This window comes from Hakea prostrata, unplaced genomic scaffold (assembly GCF_041222555.1).
Source record: "Hakea prostrata isolate BN-2017 unplaced genomic scaffold, UWA_Hpros_2 contig_139, whole genome shotgun sequence".
Taxonomy (NCBI): domain Eukaryota; kingdom Viridiplantae; phylum Streptophyta; class Magnoliopsida; order Proteales; family Proteaceae; genus Hakea; species Hakea prostrata.
The window spans coordinates 38,673-53,206 of NW_028291258.1; the positions used below are offsets into that span (position 1 = coordinate 38,673).

General features: G+C 37.9%; 1 pseudogene; it reads right to left on the bottom strand.

Annotated features, from left to right (window-relative positions):
• Positions 1–622: 622 nt before the first annotated feature.
• Positions 623–1,118, bottom strand: LOC148998783 (non-specific lipid-transfer protein pseudogene; annotated as a pseudogene).
• Between the last annotated feature and the right edge of the window lie 13,416 nt (positions 1,119–14,534).

Sequence of the window (14,534 nt, forward strand, 5' to 3'; positions counted from 1 at the left end):
TAGTACTGCACAATTAGCTCACAGCTCAACTTGTGCTTTCTTAAATGCAAGTATCGACCTTTTCACACTCACCATTTTATATAGGTGAAAGAGCATACATAGGAGGCTTTTCCTGCTTCCCAAAAAGCCTTGTAGAAGATCTGCACAAGGCCTTGATAAAAATCTAAAACAACCCAAGCTGTAGAATTCTGATCCACACAGCTAGTAGGCTTTTCTATTCTTTTATCCATCGTCATACTTTAAGAATCAAGGAAACGAAACTTAGGTCTAGGGCACCCACGTTTACATACAGCTAGACATTTCCAAACACAAATTTACCACCATGCGCATCTGTTACCCAAAAATGGAAAATGAGTGCTGTCGAGTTTCAGTCTCTATATTAATATAAACCAAGGCAAATTTTATGCAGAAGGAGGAACAAGTTTGCAATACGGGGAAATGTTAATATTTATTTCGTATGGTCACCCAAACTAGGAGATAAACAAGCAACTCAGCTGCCTTACAATTATATGTTAGCACATTGATAATGAGAGACTTTCAAACTTGTCTACCACTATTGTGGAATTTCCGGATCTAGACATGTCTATTGATCTTCTTCGCCTCTGAGCACTTTCACTTCACCTCACCCTGAAAACGTAACAAAATCCAAATGTTAGTCATACAAGAAGCACTTAACCATTATGAAATTCTCATATCTAAGTGTTTGAGATTCACAGTAGGAATAGAAAGGATTTGAAAATTCACGGGGTTATCTAGATGATGAAAATATACTTGGAGCAGTCAATGGAAGGGCTGATCTTGTAGGGAAGGTGGACACCACATTTTCCAGGAAGTGCTGAAGCATTGCCTCCCTTGATGCCGGGAGTGGCTTTGTAGGCATTCTTGAGACAACGACAAGCTGCCCGACGGTCAAGAGTGATTCTTGCAGCGGAGTTGAGTGCTCTCACGGAATCGCAACAAGCCCAAGACACCTTTCCTCCATTGCGCAGAAAGGTGAGGCAAGAAGCCAATCGAGAGACCACTTGCCCACAAGTGAGGGCATCTGTAGCATTTGGTGTTGCCACAACCATGCAGACCAGAACAAGGCACACAAACTTCAGGACACTAGAATTGGCCATAGTTACACCTACTTGCAAGCTCCTTGATGCTCTCTTGTCTCTTTCTTTTCTCCTAGTGTTTTGCTAGATCAATGCAATGACATACTCCTCTCTACGTGCTTATTTATAAGAGAAGGGCATAATAGACTTCTTAGGTGGTTTTGGTCTCCTTGTTTGGCTTGGAAGATTGATGGTTGTTGAGATTTCAATGCTTTCGATGTGTTTGTTGTTTTGCTTGCGTGGATTCTCTCTAAAATGGAAAGCCTAAATATTTTTTCTAATTAACCTTTTTTTGGTTGGTTTTGAATTAGAATTCTAATTTGAATGAAGAAACTTGAAGGCTAACGGGACCATTTTTTAGATGCATGGCTCACCTACTCAATCGATTTGAGTTTGTTTTTGTTTTAGTTTTTTGAACCAACCAGTATTTATATATCTGTAAACTTCAATGATTTAGTGATGATCATCCATTTAGTTCTTGCACCCACTACATGTAGCATTTATAGACGAGTGTGTGGAAAGACCGATCAACCCCTAGTACAACCGAAAAGCCTTGCAACTCAATATCTTTATTGCACTCCCACCCGTCTCCGTCTTCGTGCATGGGCAATGCAGGAGGTTGGTATTGTTTTTTATTTTAATATGTATCATTTATTTTTTACAAATCTTGTTTATAAATCATATTTCCATGGGACTGTAAAACAAGGGCAAAAAAGAGTAATATGTACGGCATATTGGTGTACACCGTTGAACATTAGCAGGAATGCGTGGAAATACAAGAGTAGCTATTGTATTGATCTAGACTGTATGATTTGTAGAATGAACAATCTAGGGTCGTGTGATCTCTATCAAATTATCATAATGAATATATCATTCATTTCCCATTTCTCAATCTTAGAGCTTGTGCTCTGAGTAACCATATCAAGTTTGCCGTTGAAAATTCCATAAGGACTTGATCGGGGCTCTCAAGATTTTTATTTTCAATTATCTTTAGTCATTTATAGTTTTAAGTTATCTTAGATTGGGGGGGGGGTGTGGGGGGAGGGAAATTGAATCTTTCATATAACACCTAGGATTTGTTCATTTCAATTCTCAGGAACAATTCACACCTCAACAATGAAACCCTCAATTGCAAGAGCTTCTTTTGTACGTTGGAGTCTTAACTCAGTATGAAAAGTATAATGCATCTCTCACCAATTTAGACAGTCTATCTAATTGTTGTTATTTAGCAAAATTAGAAGCCATGAAGAGAGCGTCTTTTTATCTGCAACATTTTCTTCTACCTACTATTAATGAGATGGTTGCTAATGCTTCAAAAAGTCATTGTTTCAAAAAAGTTTATCGCTTTAATTGTTTAGCAAGTTTGTTGCTTGATACTCGCAAATGACAAAATGGAGTCCAACCAGGTGTATCCTTTTTAATTTTATGTTTTTATTTATGGAGAGTGAAGTTCCTTTTATTTCCGTAAAATTCAAGGCCCCTTTCAAAGAGTATGATATAATCCTTCAATATTATTCTTTTCATTAGTATTACTTGTTATTAATTCAAGGCCCCTTTCTTAATCTTTTTATTGAAGTGCAGCTAGCGGAAAAAGGTCTAGCATCCTTTCAAACTAATATTGATCAACTTGTTATGATAGCTGAATATTTTGTTCAAGAGGCTTCCTTGAAGTCAAAACTTGTACAAGCAATGGATCGTCTGGACTCTCTTCTTTGGCAGAAAGCAAAGGTCAGGTGGTTGAGGGAGGGAGATAGGAATACAATTTTTTCCATCACTCTACTAAACTTAGAAGGAATAAAAACTCTATTAAATCTTTGCGAAGAATGGATGACACTTGGACATCAAGTTCGGTTGAAGTGCAGGATTATGTGGTGACTTACTTTGAAAACTATCATAAAACTGGTTCCTACTTGGGACACCCAGAGTTGTTGTCTGTGATTCCAAAAGTGTTGATAGATGATGATTGTTTATTACTTGAAGGTTTGCCCTCTACTATGGAGATCAAAGGAGTGGAATGGGACCTAGATCCTGACAATTCTCCAGGATCAGATGGATTACCGGGAAGTTTTTTCCGCAAATGCTGGGATATTGTATCAGCCGATTTTGGGGCTGCAGTTCGATCCTTCTTTCGAAAAGGGAAACTTTCAAAAGGGGTTAATAATTGTTTCCTCACTTTAGTTCCCAAGGTGGAGAATGCAGCTACATTGGACAAATTTCGGCCTCTATGTATGGGGAATTTTTTTTGCAAAGCTTTGTCAAAGATAATGGCTTCTCGGTTGAGCCCTCTTTTGCCTAACCTTATTTCTGAGGAGCAAGGAGCTTTCCGAAAGGTAAGATGATTTCTGAAAATATTGCTGTAACTTCATTTGGAGAGGGAGTATAGAGGCTGTGAAGAAGGTTATAGTGTCTTGGGCAAAACTATGTACTCCAAAATGTGAGGGTGGTTTGGGTATTTGGAGATTAAGAGATGTCAATTTTGCTTCCTTATGCAAGTTGGCTTGGACAATTAAACGGCTGAGCACTCTGGTTTTGCTCATTTTATAAAGGGGAAGATGGTGGACAAAAGGGGAAATTTAAAGATTTATGGGCAACAGTCATCTTTGATGTTGAGATTGAGGAAGGTTTGGGGTTTTGTTCAAGCTAATGAATGGTGGTTCATTGGAGATGGTCAGAATATAAATTTATGGTTTGACAGATGGTTGGGGAATTTTACCATTGCAGACTATGTTGGTATTCCTCTAGATCTAGATGGTTATTTGAAATTGACTATTGCAAATTGTTTACAGCAAGGAGAGTGGAGATTTCCGTTAGTGGACAATGTCAAATTTGAAGAGGTAATCTCTCTTATTATGTTATATCCTGTTCCTTGTGCTGGTTTTGTTGATGTTTGTCATTGGCAAGGTTCGGTGGGGGGAGAGTTTAGTTTCGATCGGCATGGGATCTTTATCGTAGAAAAGGAAAACAACTGGAATGGGCTAAAAGTATTTGGAAGACTTCTTTGCAGCCTAGACAACAAGTTTTCTGTTGGAGACTTTTTCATGATAGGCTACCTGTTGATGCCTTATTGACTAGGAAAGGGATTATGCTGGCCTCTCGTTGTAATCTATGGGGTAAAGCTTCAGAGGACATAGGACATCTCTTTCTTCACTGCTCATTTTCACGTGGATGTGGAGAAGCTTTTGCAGCAAAGTTTGGTTATAGTTGGACAGTAAAAGATTCAATTGTAGAGTCTTTCAAGGCTTGGAAACACCAAGCTTCACAGTCTCCTTTACAGACTACTTGGATTAATGGATGTTGTTTGCTTTTATACTTGCTTCTATAAATTTCGCAATCAAATCCGGTTTGAAAATTTAAATTTCAGGACTGATGAGGTGGTGAGTTTAATTTTTTCAAACTTAGTACAGTTTGGCTTTAAAAGGGATGGGAGAAAATAAACTCCTACCATTTTTTCGGATGCAAGAAGACTGGGCCTTCACTTCTCTGTCTTTAGTGCTGCTCCTCCACAAGAAATTTTTTGGTGTCTTCCTACTGCAGGTTGGGTTAAACTAAATATTGATGGGTCTTCTTTAAACAATCCAGGAAGGTCTGGAGGTGGAGGAGTATTTCGAAATGAAGTTGCTGCGGTGGTTTTAAATTTCATTATATTTTTAGATGTTAAAACCAACTTTGAGGCTGAATTGGAAACTTTAATTCACGGATCGTTGGGCAAGGCATTTACAAATTACAAAGCTTTGGGTAGAAAGTGATTCAAAAGCTATGGTGACTTTAATACATCAGAAGAAAATACCTTGGTATATCTTTCATATGTGGAGAGAGTTACAAGAATATTTGTTGACTATAGATTGGAAGACTTCACATTGCTATCGTGAAACTAATACAGTGGCAGATTTTTTGGCATATTCGGCAGCTAGGACAGGAAATTATGATATTAACATTCCTTGGTTAGCTTCAATCCTTAATGAACTTGATGTGGATGCCTCTAGACATCCTAGATTTCATTTTTTGAGTTAGTGGTTTTCTAATTTGAGTAGGAACTAGTGAGGAGGGGTGTATTGGGGGCAACAATTGTTGCAGGTAAGGGAGGTTGGTTCCTTATAAGGTATTAATTGATGTATTTTTAATATTTCTTCATCGCTTAATATAATGATTCTTTTAGCGAAAAAAAAAATACTTGTCACATCCACCCAGCCGGTACCCTACCTGGCATACCCGAGTGTGTGATCCACAACCTCGAAGATCAAGTATCGAGGAAATCATCCTCCCACATAAGCAATAACATAATCAAGAACATAAATAATCAATGTGCAAAGTATAAATGAGAGATCCAAATAAGGAAGTAAATAGATTAAATCATGTCAGAGTGTGAAAGGTAATAATAAAGTCAAGTCATAAAGTAAAGTGAGCTAGAAAACTCACTCTCCAAAAGGAAGGAAAGAGATTACAACTAATCCCAATAAGAAGTGCAATGAGTAACTAAATCATTTTCAATCTTATAGAGAACATCTCTATAAGTGTCAATCTCAAAAAAAGCACAAGGACACTTCCATTCTATCAACGGCTTAAGCATTGTATGCAACATGACCACCCGAGGAATCTTCAAGGTAATCGTCGTAATCGCAATCACCTACTTGGAAATATGTCTCCTCTCCCTGCGCTTCTTCGTATGAGCAATGATAATACTCTGAGCCTGTAGAGTAATCTAACAAGACATAGTACAAAAGGAATGAGTTTCAAAAGAAACCCAGTAAGGCAGTTAAATCCATAATGACATAAATGGTAGGATTCCAAAGCACAACATAAATGCAATATGGTATGAGACAAACAATGAATTTATGAATCTAACTCTATATATGCTAGTCTCTATTGGTAGACATGCTTTAAGTCATAGCACCATACTTCTTTGGGAAGGTCTCATCACACAATGTCGTTTGGTAGTGGGTCCGGCATCCCTCGGGACATTCCATGGCTGGGGTTTAAGTCACCTCTCTCTCACATCACCATTGATCTAAGTATTGGCGCATGTCAAGATAAAGCCTAGCCAAATTCAAGTCTTCTACTTAGTCATATCAACTCAATTCCAGATATGTCCATTCCTTGCCCTTGGCAATCCTTTATGTTATCCTTCACACTAGAGTCTCATAGTCGTTCAAAATGGACTCATCAACCCTATTGGTTATCCACATATGGTAAACGGGAAGCTCCCATGTCCCCTCACGGGTTGGTTACCGGTCTTGAGTGCCCATGAGCCCAAGTCTATCCATATGCAACCCTACCAATGAATGGCCCCCACATTGTGATTCCTATCCTCTCACGGGTTGGTTACTGGTCTTGAGCGCCCATGAATCCCCATTGCTACCACGGGTCGTTCGGTCTCAATACCCCTCCGATTAGGGTCTGATACAACAGGGTCATCCTAGCCAAACACTGCTCGATAGCCCTAAATATGACAACCAACAATTTAGGAAGGTGTCAATGGGCACCTCCGGAAACATCCCATAATATTCCCGTTGATGTCCAAGGACAAAAGTGTCAAAAGGACACTTCTCCTTTCTAAACTATACCTAATCAGTTACAATCATCAATCAATCATATCAAAAGTATGGTAACTCCCCATATGGAAAATAATCAAGAACATGACCCAACTCATATATAATTGGCAAGTAAAGTCATACATAAACTAAATAATGTAAACAAGTAATGTTACTGTAATTAGAGTAGTTGAATCAGTAGTACATCAATATAAGAATCTATTTATGGAAATAAACCAAAAAGATTCATATATGGAAACTAAATCATGCAACCTATGTAATTAAAGAAATAACTATCCTTACTTTAAATAATTCACTAAGAATCCCGAGAATCAAGGAAGATCTTTTCTAAACTTGGAAGGGGATCCTAGACAATGTACATACCTTATAAGGAAAGATCTCCAGAAGATAGTAATCAAATCAACCAAAAATAAACCAAAACAGAGGCTACTGTCTTCATTGGTCGATTGATTGGTCTCCTGACTCAGTCGACCAACAGAGTCAGTGACAGACAAAAACAAGGATTTCTGATTTGAAATCCGAATTTTGTGATTCAAATTGCCACCAAACAAGAAGGGAATACTATGATAGTGTATTGGTCTAAAGAGGAATTCAAAACCCTAACAACATCAAGTCCTAAAGTCACAGAATAGGAAATAAAACTTACCATAAATAGGTCAGTCAGGGTTCTTGGAGAAATCATGGCAAATTCATGGAGGGAAAACTAAAGAATGATAGATTACTAATCTAATAGAGAAATCATGGAAAACATGTATAGAACTTCTAGAAAAACAGATCTAAGATTGAAGAACTTTGAATCAAGAAGACAAAGAAGACAAAGACATGGGTTCCTTCAAAAGCAAGTGATGATCTTGATTAAGATCATCCATCAAGCCTTAAATCCTTAGGAAAAACAGAGAAATGAGTGGAGTGATGGTTGCAACAAAGATGCAACATCAACCCCACTATTCTCAGTCAGAAAAGAAAAGAAAAACTAAAGAAAACTAAACATGGAGAAGAGAGAAGGGTGATCACATACCTTGCAAAAGCAAGAGAAATGATGAAGATTCAACAAGAAAACCACCAAAGGTGCCAAGGAGATGACTTGTGGAGAGCTCTGGTTCGTTCCAGAAGGTTTGGAGGCACAAAAGACGAGATTAAACCCAAGGTTGGACTTAAATAGAGCAGCCAAAGACCTAATTCAACAAAACAGATCTCATTGGTCGATTGATTGGTCGATTGGCCCAGTCGACCAAGCAGTCAACCAATCAGGATAGCAAGGCCAAGGTAGGGAATTGAAGGTCCAGATCAAATCCAAACTTAAAGGGGTTTTGCACACACACCAAGTGGCTTACCTAGCATGTAGAAATGCCTTTGAACCAAGTTAGAAAATACTCCAAGTCCATCAACTAATCCCATCTTCATTAGGGTGCACTTTCCTTTTCAGTCCTGAACAAGTTTCCATAAATGGAACACTGTCATCAACTTCTGTGGATTCTAAGCCAAACACCAAGTCCTCCACTGAGATGGCCCATAGTTGACTTCTTCCTTTACTTCGGGTTGTCGGACCTACAAACAACATGGTTATCGGGTCAAGGTCTGGGCTGGATTTCGCAATACTTGTTAGGAGCATGCTTTCTATAAATTGTTTATTAAACTTATTCTTATTTCATATATGTTCAAGAAATGCTTATGGAACGCATTATTATACACTCAAAATAATTCCAAAATATTTTTAAAGCATACAAACTCACACACAAAGAAATACCGTAGTAGAACTTTCATGAAACACACTAGTAATACCCCCACCCACCCCCCCAAAAAAAGAATTAAATAAATTTTTAAAAATAAATAAATAAAGGACTTGTACATAATTTATACAACCTAATTTAGTAGTATCTTAGAAAAAGCAATTGTCAAGGCCATTGTCAGGCTGGGCTCAACGAAGCTGCCACTCATGCCCTTGAACTGAGACTTGCTTGTACAATGTAATCTTATTTGTCTTCTTCTTTGGCCAAATTTTTGCATCTTCAATCCTCCTCACATTGTTGGGCTACTTTGAAACAAAATTGGGTATGAGATAAAAATTTTGTATTTTTTTTCATAGACCTGTCGGTTTGGCTTTCTTATGCACATTATAGCCCATTATACCACATTAATGGTTTGCAAATAAACAACGGGGAAGGGAGATTCAAAATTAAATCACATGGTGTGACTAGGGGAAGCGACTTAGTATTGTATGGCAATGTTCTAATGGCCAAAACGGCAACATGGCATAGATTTGTTCTTCGATATCCGTAGAAAACTATTTGCTTTTCTATTCTTTTATCCATCATCATACTTTAAGAATCAAGGAAACGCAAGTTAGGTCTTGGGCACCCACGTTTACTTACAACCAGACATTTCCAAACACAAATTTACCACCAGGCGCATATGTTACCCAAAAATGGAAAATGAGTGCTATCGAGTTTCAATCTCTATATTAATATAAACCAAGGCAAATTTTATGCAGAAGGAGGAATGAGTTTGTAATAAAGGCAAATGTTAATATTTATTTCGTACAGTCACCCAAACTAGGAGATAAACAAGCAGCTCAACTGCCTTACAATTATATGTTAGCACATTGATAATGAGAGACTTTCAAACTTGTCTACCACTAATGTGGAATTGCCGGATCTAGACATGTCTATTGATCTTCTTCGCCTCTGAGCACTTTCACTTCACCTTACCCTGAAAACGTAACAAAATCCGAATGTTAGTCATACAAGAATCAGTTAACCATTATGAAATTTTCATATCTAAGTGTTTGAGATTCATGGTAGGAATATAAAGGATTTGAAAATTCACAGGGTTATCTAGATGATGAAAATATACTTGGAGCAGTCAATGGAAGGGCTGATCTTGTAGGGAAGGTGGACACCACATTTTCTAGGAAGTGCTGAAGCATTGCCTCCCTTGATGCCGGGAGTGGCTCTATAGGCATTCTTGAAACAGCGACAAGCTGCCCGACGGTCAGGAGTGGTTCTTGCAGCGGAGTTGAGTGCTCTCACGGAATCACAACAAGCCCAAGACACCTTTCCTCCATTGCGCAGAAAGGTGAGGCAAGAAGCCAATCGAGAGACCACTTGCCCACAAGTGAGGGCATCTGCAGCATTTGGTGCTGCCACATCCATGCAGGCCAGAACAAGGCACACAACCTTCATGACACTAGAATTGGCCATAGTTACATGTACTTGCAAGCTCCTTGATGCTCTCTTGTCTCTTTCTTTTCTCCTAGTGTTTTGCTAGATCAATGCAATGACATACTGCTCTCTACGTGCTTATTTATAAGAGAATGGCGTAACAAACTTCTTAGGTGGTTCGGGTCTCCTTGTTTGGCTTGGAACATAGAAGCTGGTTGAGATTTCAATGCTTTTTGATGTGTTTGCTGTTTTGCTTGCGTGGATTCTCTCTAAAATGGAAAGCCTAAATATTTTTTCTAATTAACCTTTTTTTGGTTGGTTTTGAATTAGAATTCTAATTTGAATGAAGAAACTGGAAGGCTCACGGGACCATTTTTTAGATGCATGGCTCACCTACTCAAATGATTTGAGTTTGTTTTTTTTTTTAGTTTTTTGAACCAACTAGTATTTACATATCTATAAACTTCAATCATTTAGTGATGATCATCCATCTGGTTCTTGCACCCACTACATGAAGCATTTGTAGATGAGTGTGTGGAAAGACCAATCAACCCCTAGTGCAACTAAAAAGCCTTGCAACTCAATATCTTTATTGCACTCCCATCCGTCTACGTCTTCGTGCGTGAGCAATGCGGGAGGTTGGTATTCTTTTTTATTTTAATATGTATCATTTCTTTTGTACAAATCTTGATTATAGATCATATTTCCATGGGAATGTAAAACAAGGACAAAAAAGAATAATATGTACCGGATATTGGTGTACACCGTTGAACATTACCAGGAATGCATGTAAATACAAGAGTAGCTATTGTATTGAACTAGACTATAAGATTTGAATATTGAACAATCTAGGTTGTGTGATCTCTATCAAATTATTGTAATGAATATATCATTCATTTCCCCTTTCTCAATCTTACAACTTGTGCTCTGAGTAACCATATCAAGTTAGCCGTTGAAAATCCCATAATTAATTGATCGGGGCTCTCAATATTTTTATTTTCAATTATCTTTAGTCATTTATAGTTTTAACTTATCCTAGATTGGGGGGGGGGGGGAGGAAAATGGACTTTCATTTAACACCTAGGAGTTGTTCATTTCAATGCTCAGAAACCATTCACACCACAACAGTGGAACCCTCAATAGCAGGAGCTTCTTTTGTACGTTGGAGTCCCAACTCTGTACGCAAAGTATAATGCATCTCTCACCATTTTAGACAGTCTATCTGATTGTGGTTATTTAGCAAAATTTGTAGCCAAGAATAGATCGTCTTTTTATCTGCAACCTTTTCTTCTACCTATTGTTAATGAGATGGTAGTTAATGTTTCAAAAAGACCTTGGTTCGAAACATTTTATCGCTTTAATTGTTTAGCAAGTTTGTTGCTTGATACTCGCAGATGACAAAATGGAACCCAACTAGGTGTATTCCTTTTAATTTTATGTTCTTATTTTTGGAGAGTGAAGTTTCTTTTACTTCCTTCAATATTATTTTGTTTATTATTATTACTTATTAGGAACATGCTTCCTTTGTTTATTAAACTTATTCTTATTTCATAAATTTTCAAGAAATGCTTATGGAACGTTTTTATTATACACTAAAAATAATTCCAAAACATTTTTAAAGCATACAAACTGATGTGTCCAAAATCTGCTCAGCCCTTAGATCTCCTAGGTATGACCTGCAAAAACGAACGTCAGATGTGGCCCGACCGCTGGAATCAGGAGTCTACCTACGAAGGCTAGTTCAATTGATGAACTTAATCATAAACGGCTCTGCTTGAGTACAGAGCTAAGGAATGATTAATGAGAATACGATTCATATTGTATGTGTCCTTCTACCTTGTGGGCAGGTGATGTCTTATACAGTGAATACCTTTGAATCTCCTTCGTTGGATGTATCTGAGCCTTCTTCAGTTATCCTTCAGATCTTAACGGATAGATCCGTTTAGTGATAGATCCGTACTAGGTTGGACTAGTAGATGACTCCTTTTCTAATACGATCATTATATGGTAGTTATCCATATAATAACGTTAAGCACCAGCCGCAAATGCTGCTACACATCTCTTTGATGATTAGTCCATTCCGATCGTAGTGGATTAGGACGTGCTTGTGACTGAGTTAGTTTACTTCCTCAGCAAGCTACCTTTTGGACCCGACCCGCTCAAAAGTGAGACGATTCCTTTTGTCCCGTCGAGGGTCGAACCAAGGTTGAACCCGATTCTATTATATTTTCTCCATATCACAAACACACACACAAAAAAAAAGTAAATAAATAAAGGTTTCCCGCAAAGAAATATTGTAGTAGGAAAATAGAGTTTTCTATTCCTTTAATATTAACACAAGATTGGGTATGAGATAGAAATTTTGTATTTTTATTTTCTTCGCTCAGTCAGTTCGGCTTGCTTATGCACGTTATAGCCCATTATACCACATTGATGGTTTGCACATAAACAACGGAGAAGGGAGATTTAAAATTAAATCACATGGTGTGACAAGGGGAAGCGACTTAGTATTGTATGGTAATGTTCTAATGGCCAAAATGGAAACATGGAATAGATTTGTTCTTTGATATCCGTAGAAAACTATTTGCTTTTCTATTCTTTTATCCATCGTCATACTTTAAGAATCAAGGAAACACAACTTAGGTCTTGGGCACCCACATTTACTTACAGCCAAACATTTCCAAACAAAAATTTACCACCATGCGCATCTGTTACCCAAAAATGGAAAATGAGGGCTGTCGAGTTTCAGTCTCTATATTAATATAATCCAAGGAAAATTTTATGCAGAAGGAGGAATGAGTTTGAAATAAGGGGAAATTTTATATTTATTTCGCACAGTCACCCAAACTAGGAGATAAACAAGCAGCTCAGCTGCCTTACAATTATATGTTAACACATTCATAATGAGAGACTTTCAAACTTGTTTACCACTAATGTGGAATTTCCAGATCTAGACATGTCTATTGCTCTTATTTGCCTCTGAGCACTTCCACTTCACCTCACCTTGAGAAGGTAACAAAATCCGAATGTTAGTCAGACAAGAATCACTTAACCATTATGAAATTCTCATATCTAAGTGCTTGAGATTCAGGGTAGGAATAGAAAGGATTTGAAAATTCACGGGGTTATCTAGATGATGAAAATATACTTGGAGCAGTCAATGGAAGGACTGATCTTGTAGGGATGGTGGACACCACATTTTCCGGGAAGTGCTGAACCATTGCCTCCCTTAATGCCGAGAGTGGCTCTGTAGGCATTCTTGAGACAACGACAAGCTGCCTGATGGTCAGGAGTTGTTCTTGCAGCTGAGTTGAGTGCTCTCACGGAATCGCAACAAGCCCAAGACACCTTTCCTCCATTGCGTAGAAAGGTGAGGCAAGAAGCCAATCAAGAAACCACTTGCCCACAAGTGAGGGCATCTGCAGCATTTGGTGCTGCCACAACCATGCAGACCAGAACAAGGCACACAACCTTCGTGACACTAGAATTGGCCATAGTTACACGTACTTGCAAGCTCCTCGATGCTCTCGTCTCTTTCTTTTGTCCTAGTGTTTTGCTAGATCAATGCAATGACATACTCCTCTCTACGTGCTTATTTATAAGAGAAGGGCGTAACAGACTTCTTAGGTGGTTCGGGTCTCCTTGTTTGGCTTGGAAGATTGATGGTGGTTGAGATTTCAATTCTTTTTGATGTGTTTGTTGTTTTGCTTGCGTGGATTTTCTCTAAAATGGAAAGCCTAAATGCATTTTCTTATTAACCTTTTTAGGTTGGTTTTGAATTAGAATTCTAATTTGAATGAAGAAACTAGAAGGATAACGGGACCATTTTTTTGATGCATGGCTCACATACTCAATCAATTGGAGTTTGGTTTTGTTTTAGTTTTTTGAACGAACCTGTATTTAAATATTTGTAAGCTCCATTCATTTAGTGATGATCATCCATCTGGTTCTTGCACCCACTACATGTAGCATTTATAGACGAGTGTGTGGAAAGACCAATCAACTTCTAGTGCAACCAAAAAGCCTTGCAACTCAATATCTTTATTGCACTCCCATCCATCTTTGTCTTCGTGCATGAGCCATGCGGGTACTTGATATTCTTTTTTATTTTAATATGTATCATTTCTTTGGTACAAATCTTGATTATAAATCATATTTCCATGGGAATGTAAAAGAAGGACAAAAAAGAGTAATAAGTACGGGATATTGGTGAACACCGTTTAACATTAGAAGGAATGTGTGTAAATACAAGAGTAGCTATTGTGTTGATCTAGACTGTAAGATTTGGAGAGTGAAAAATCTAGGGTCGTGTGATCTCTATCAAATTATCATAATGAATATATCATTCATTTCCCCTTTCTCAATCTTACAGCTTGTGCTCTGAGCAACCATATCAAGTTTGCCGTTGAAAATTCCATAAGGACTTGATTGGGGCTCTCAAGATTTTAATTTTCAATTATCTTTAGTCATTTACAGTTTTAACTTATCTTAGATTGGGGGTGGGGGGGGGGGGGGGTGGGGGGAGGAAAATGGAATCCTTCATATAACACCTAGGAGGTGTTCATTTCAATGCTCAAGAACCATTCACGCCACAACAGTGAAACCCTCAATAGCAAGAGCTTCTTTTGCACGTTGGAGTCTCAATTTAGATGTTCATTTCTAATGCATCTCTCACCAATTTAGATAGTCTATCTAATTGTGGTTATTTAGCAAAACTAGAAGCCATG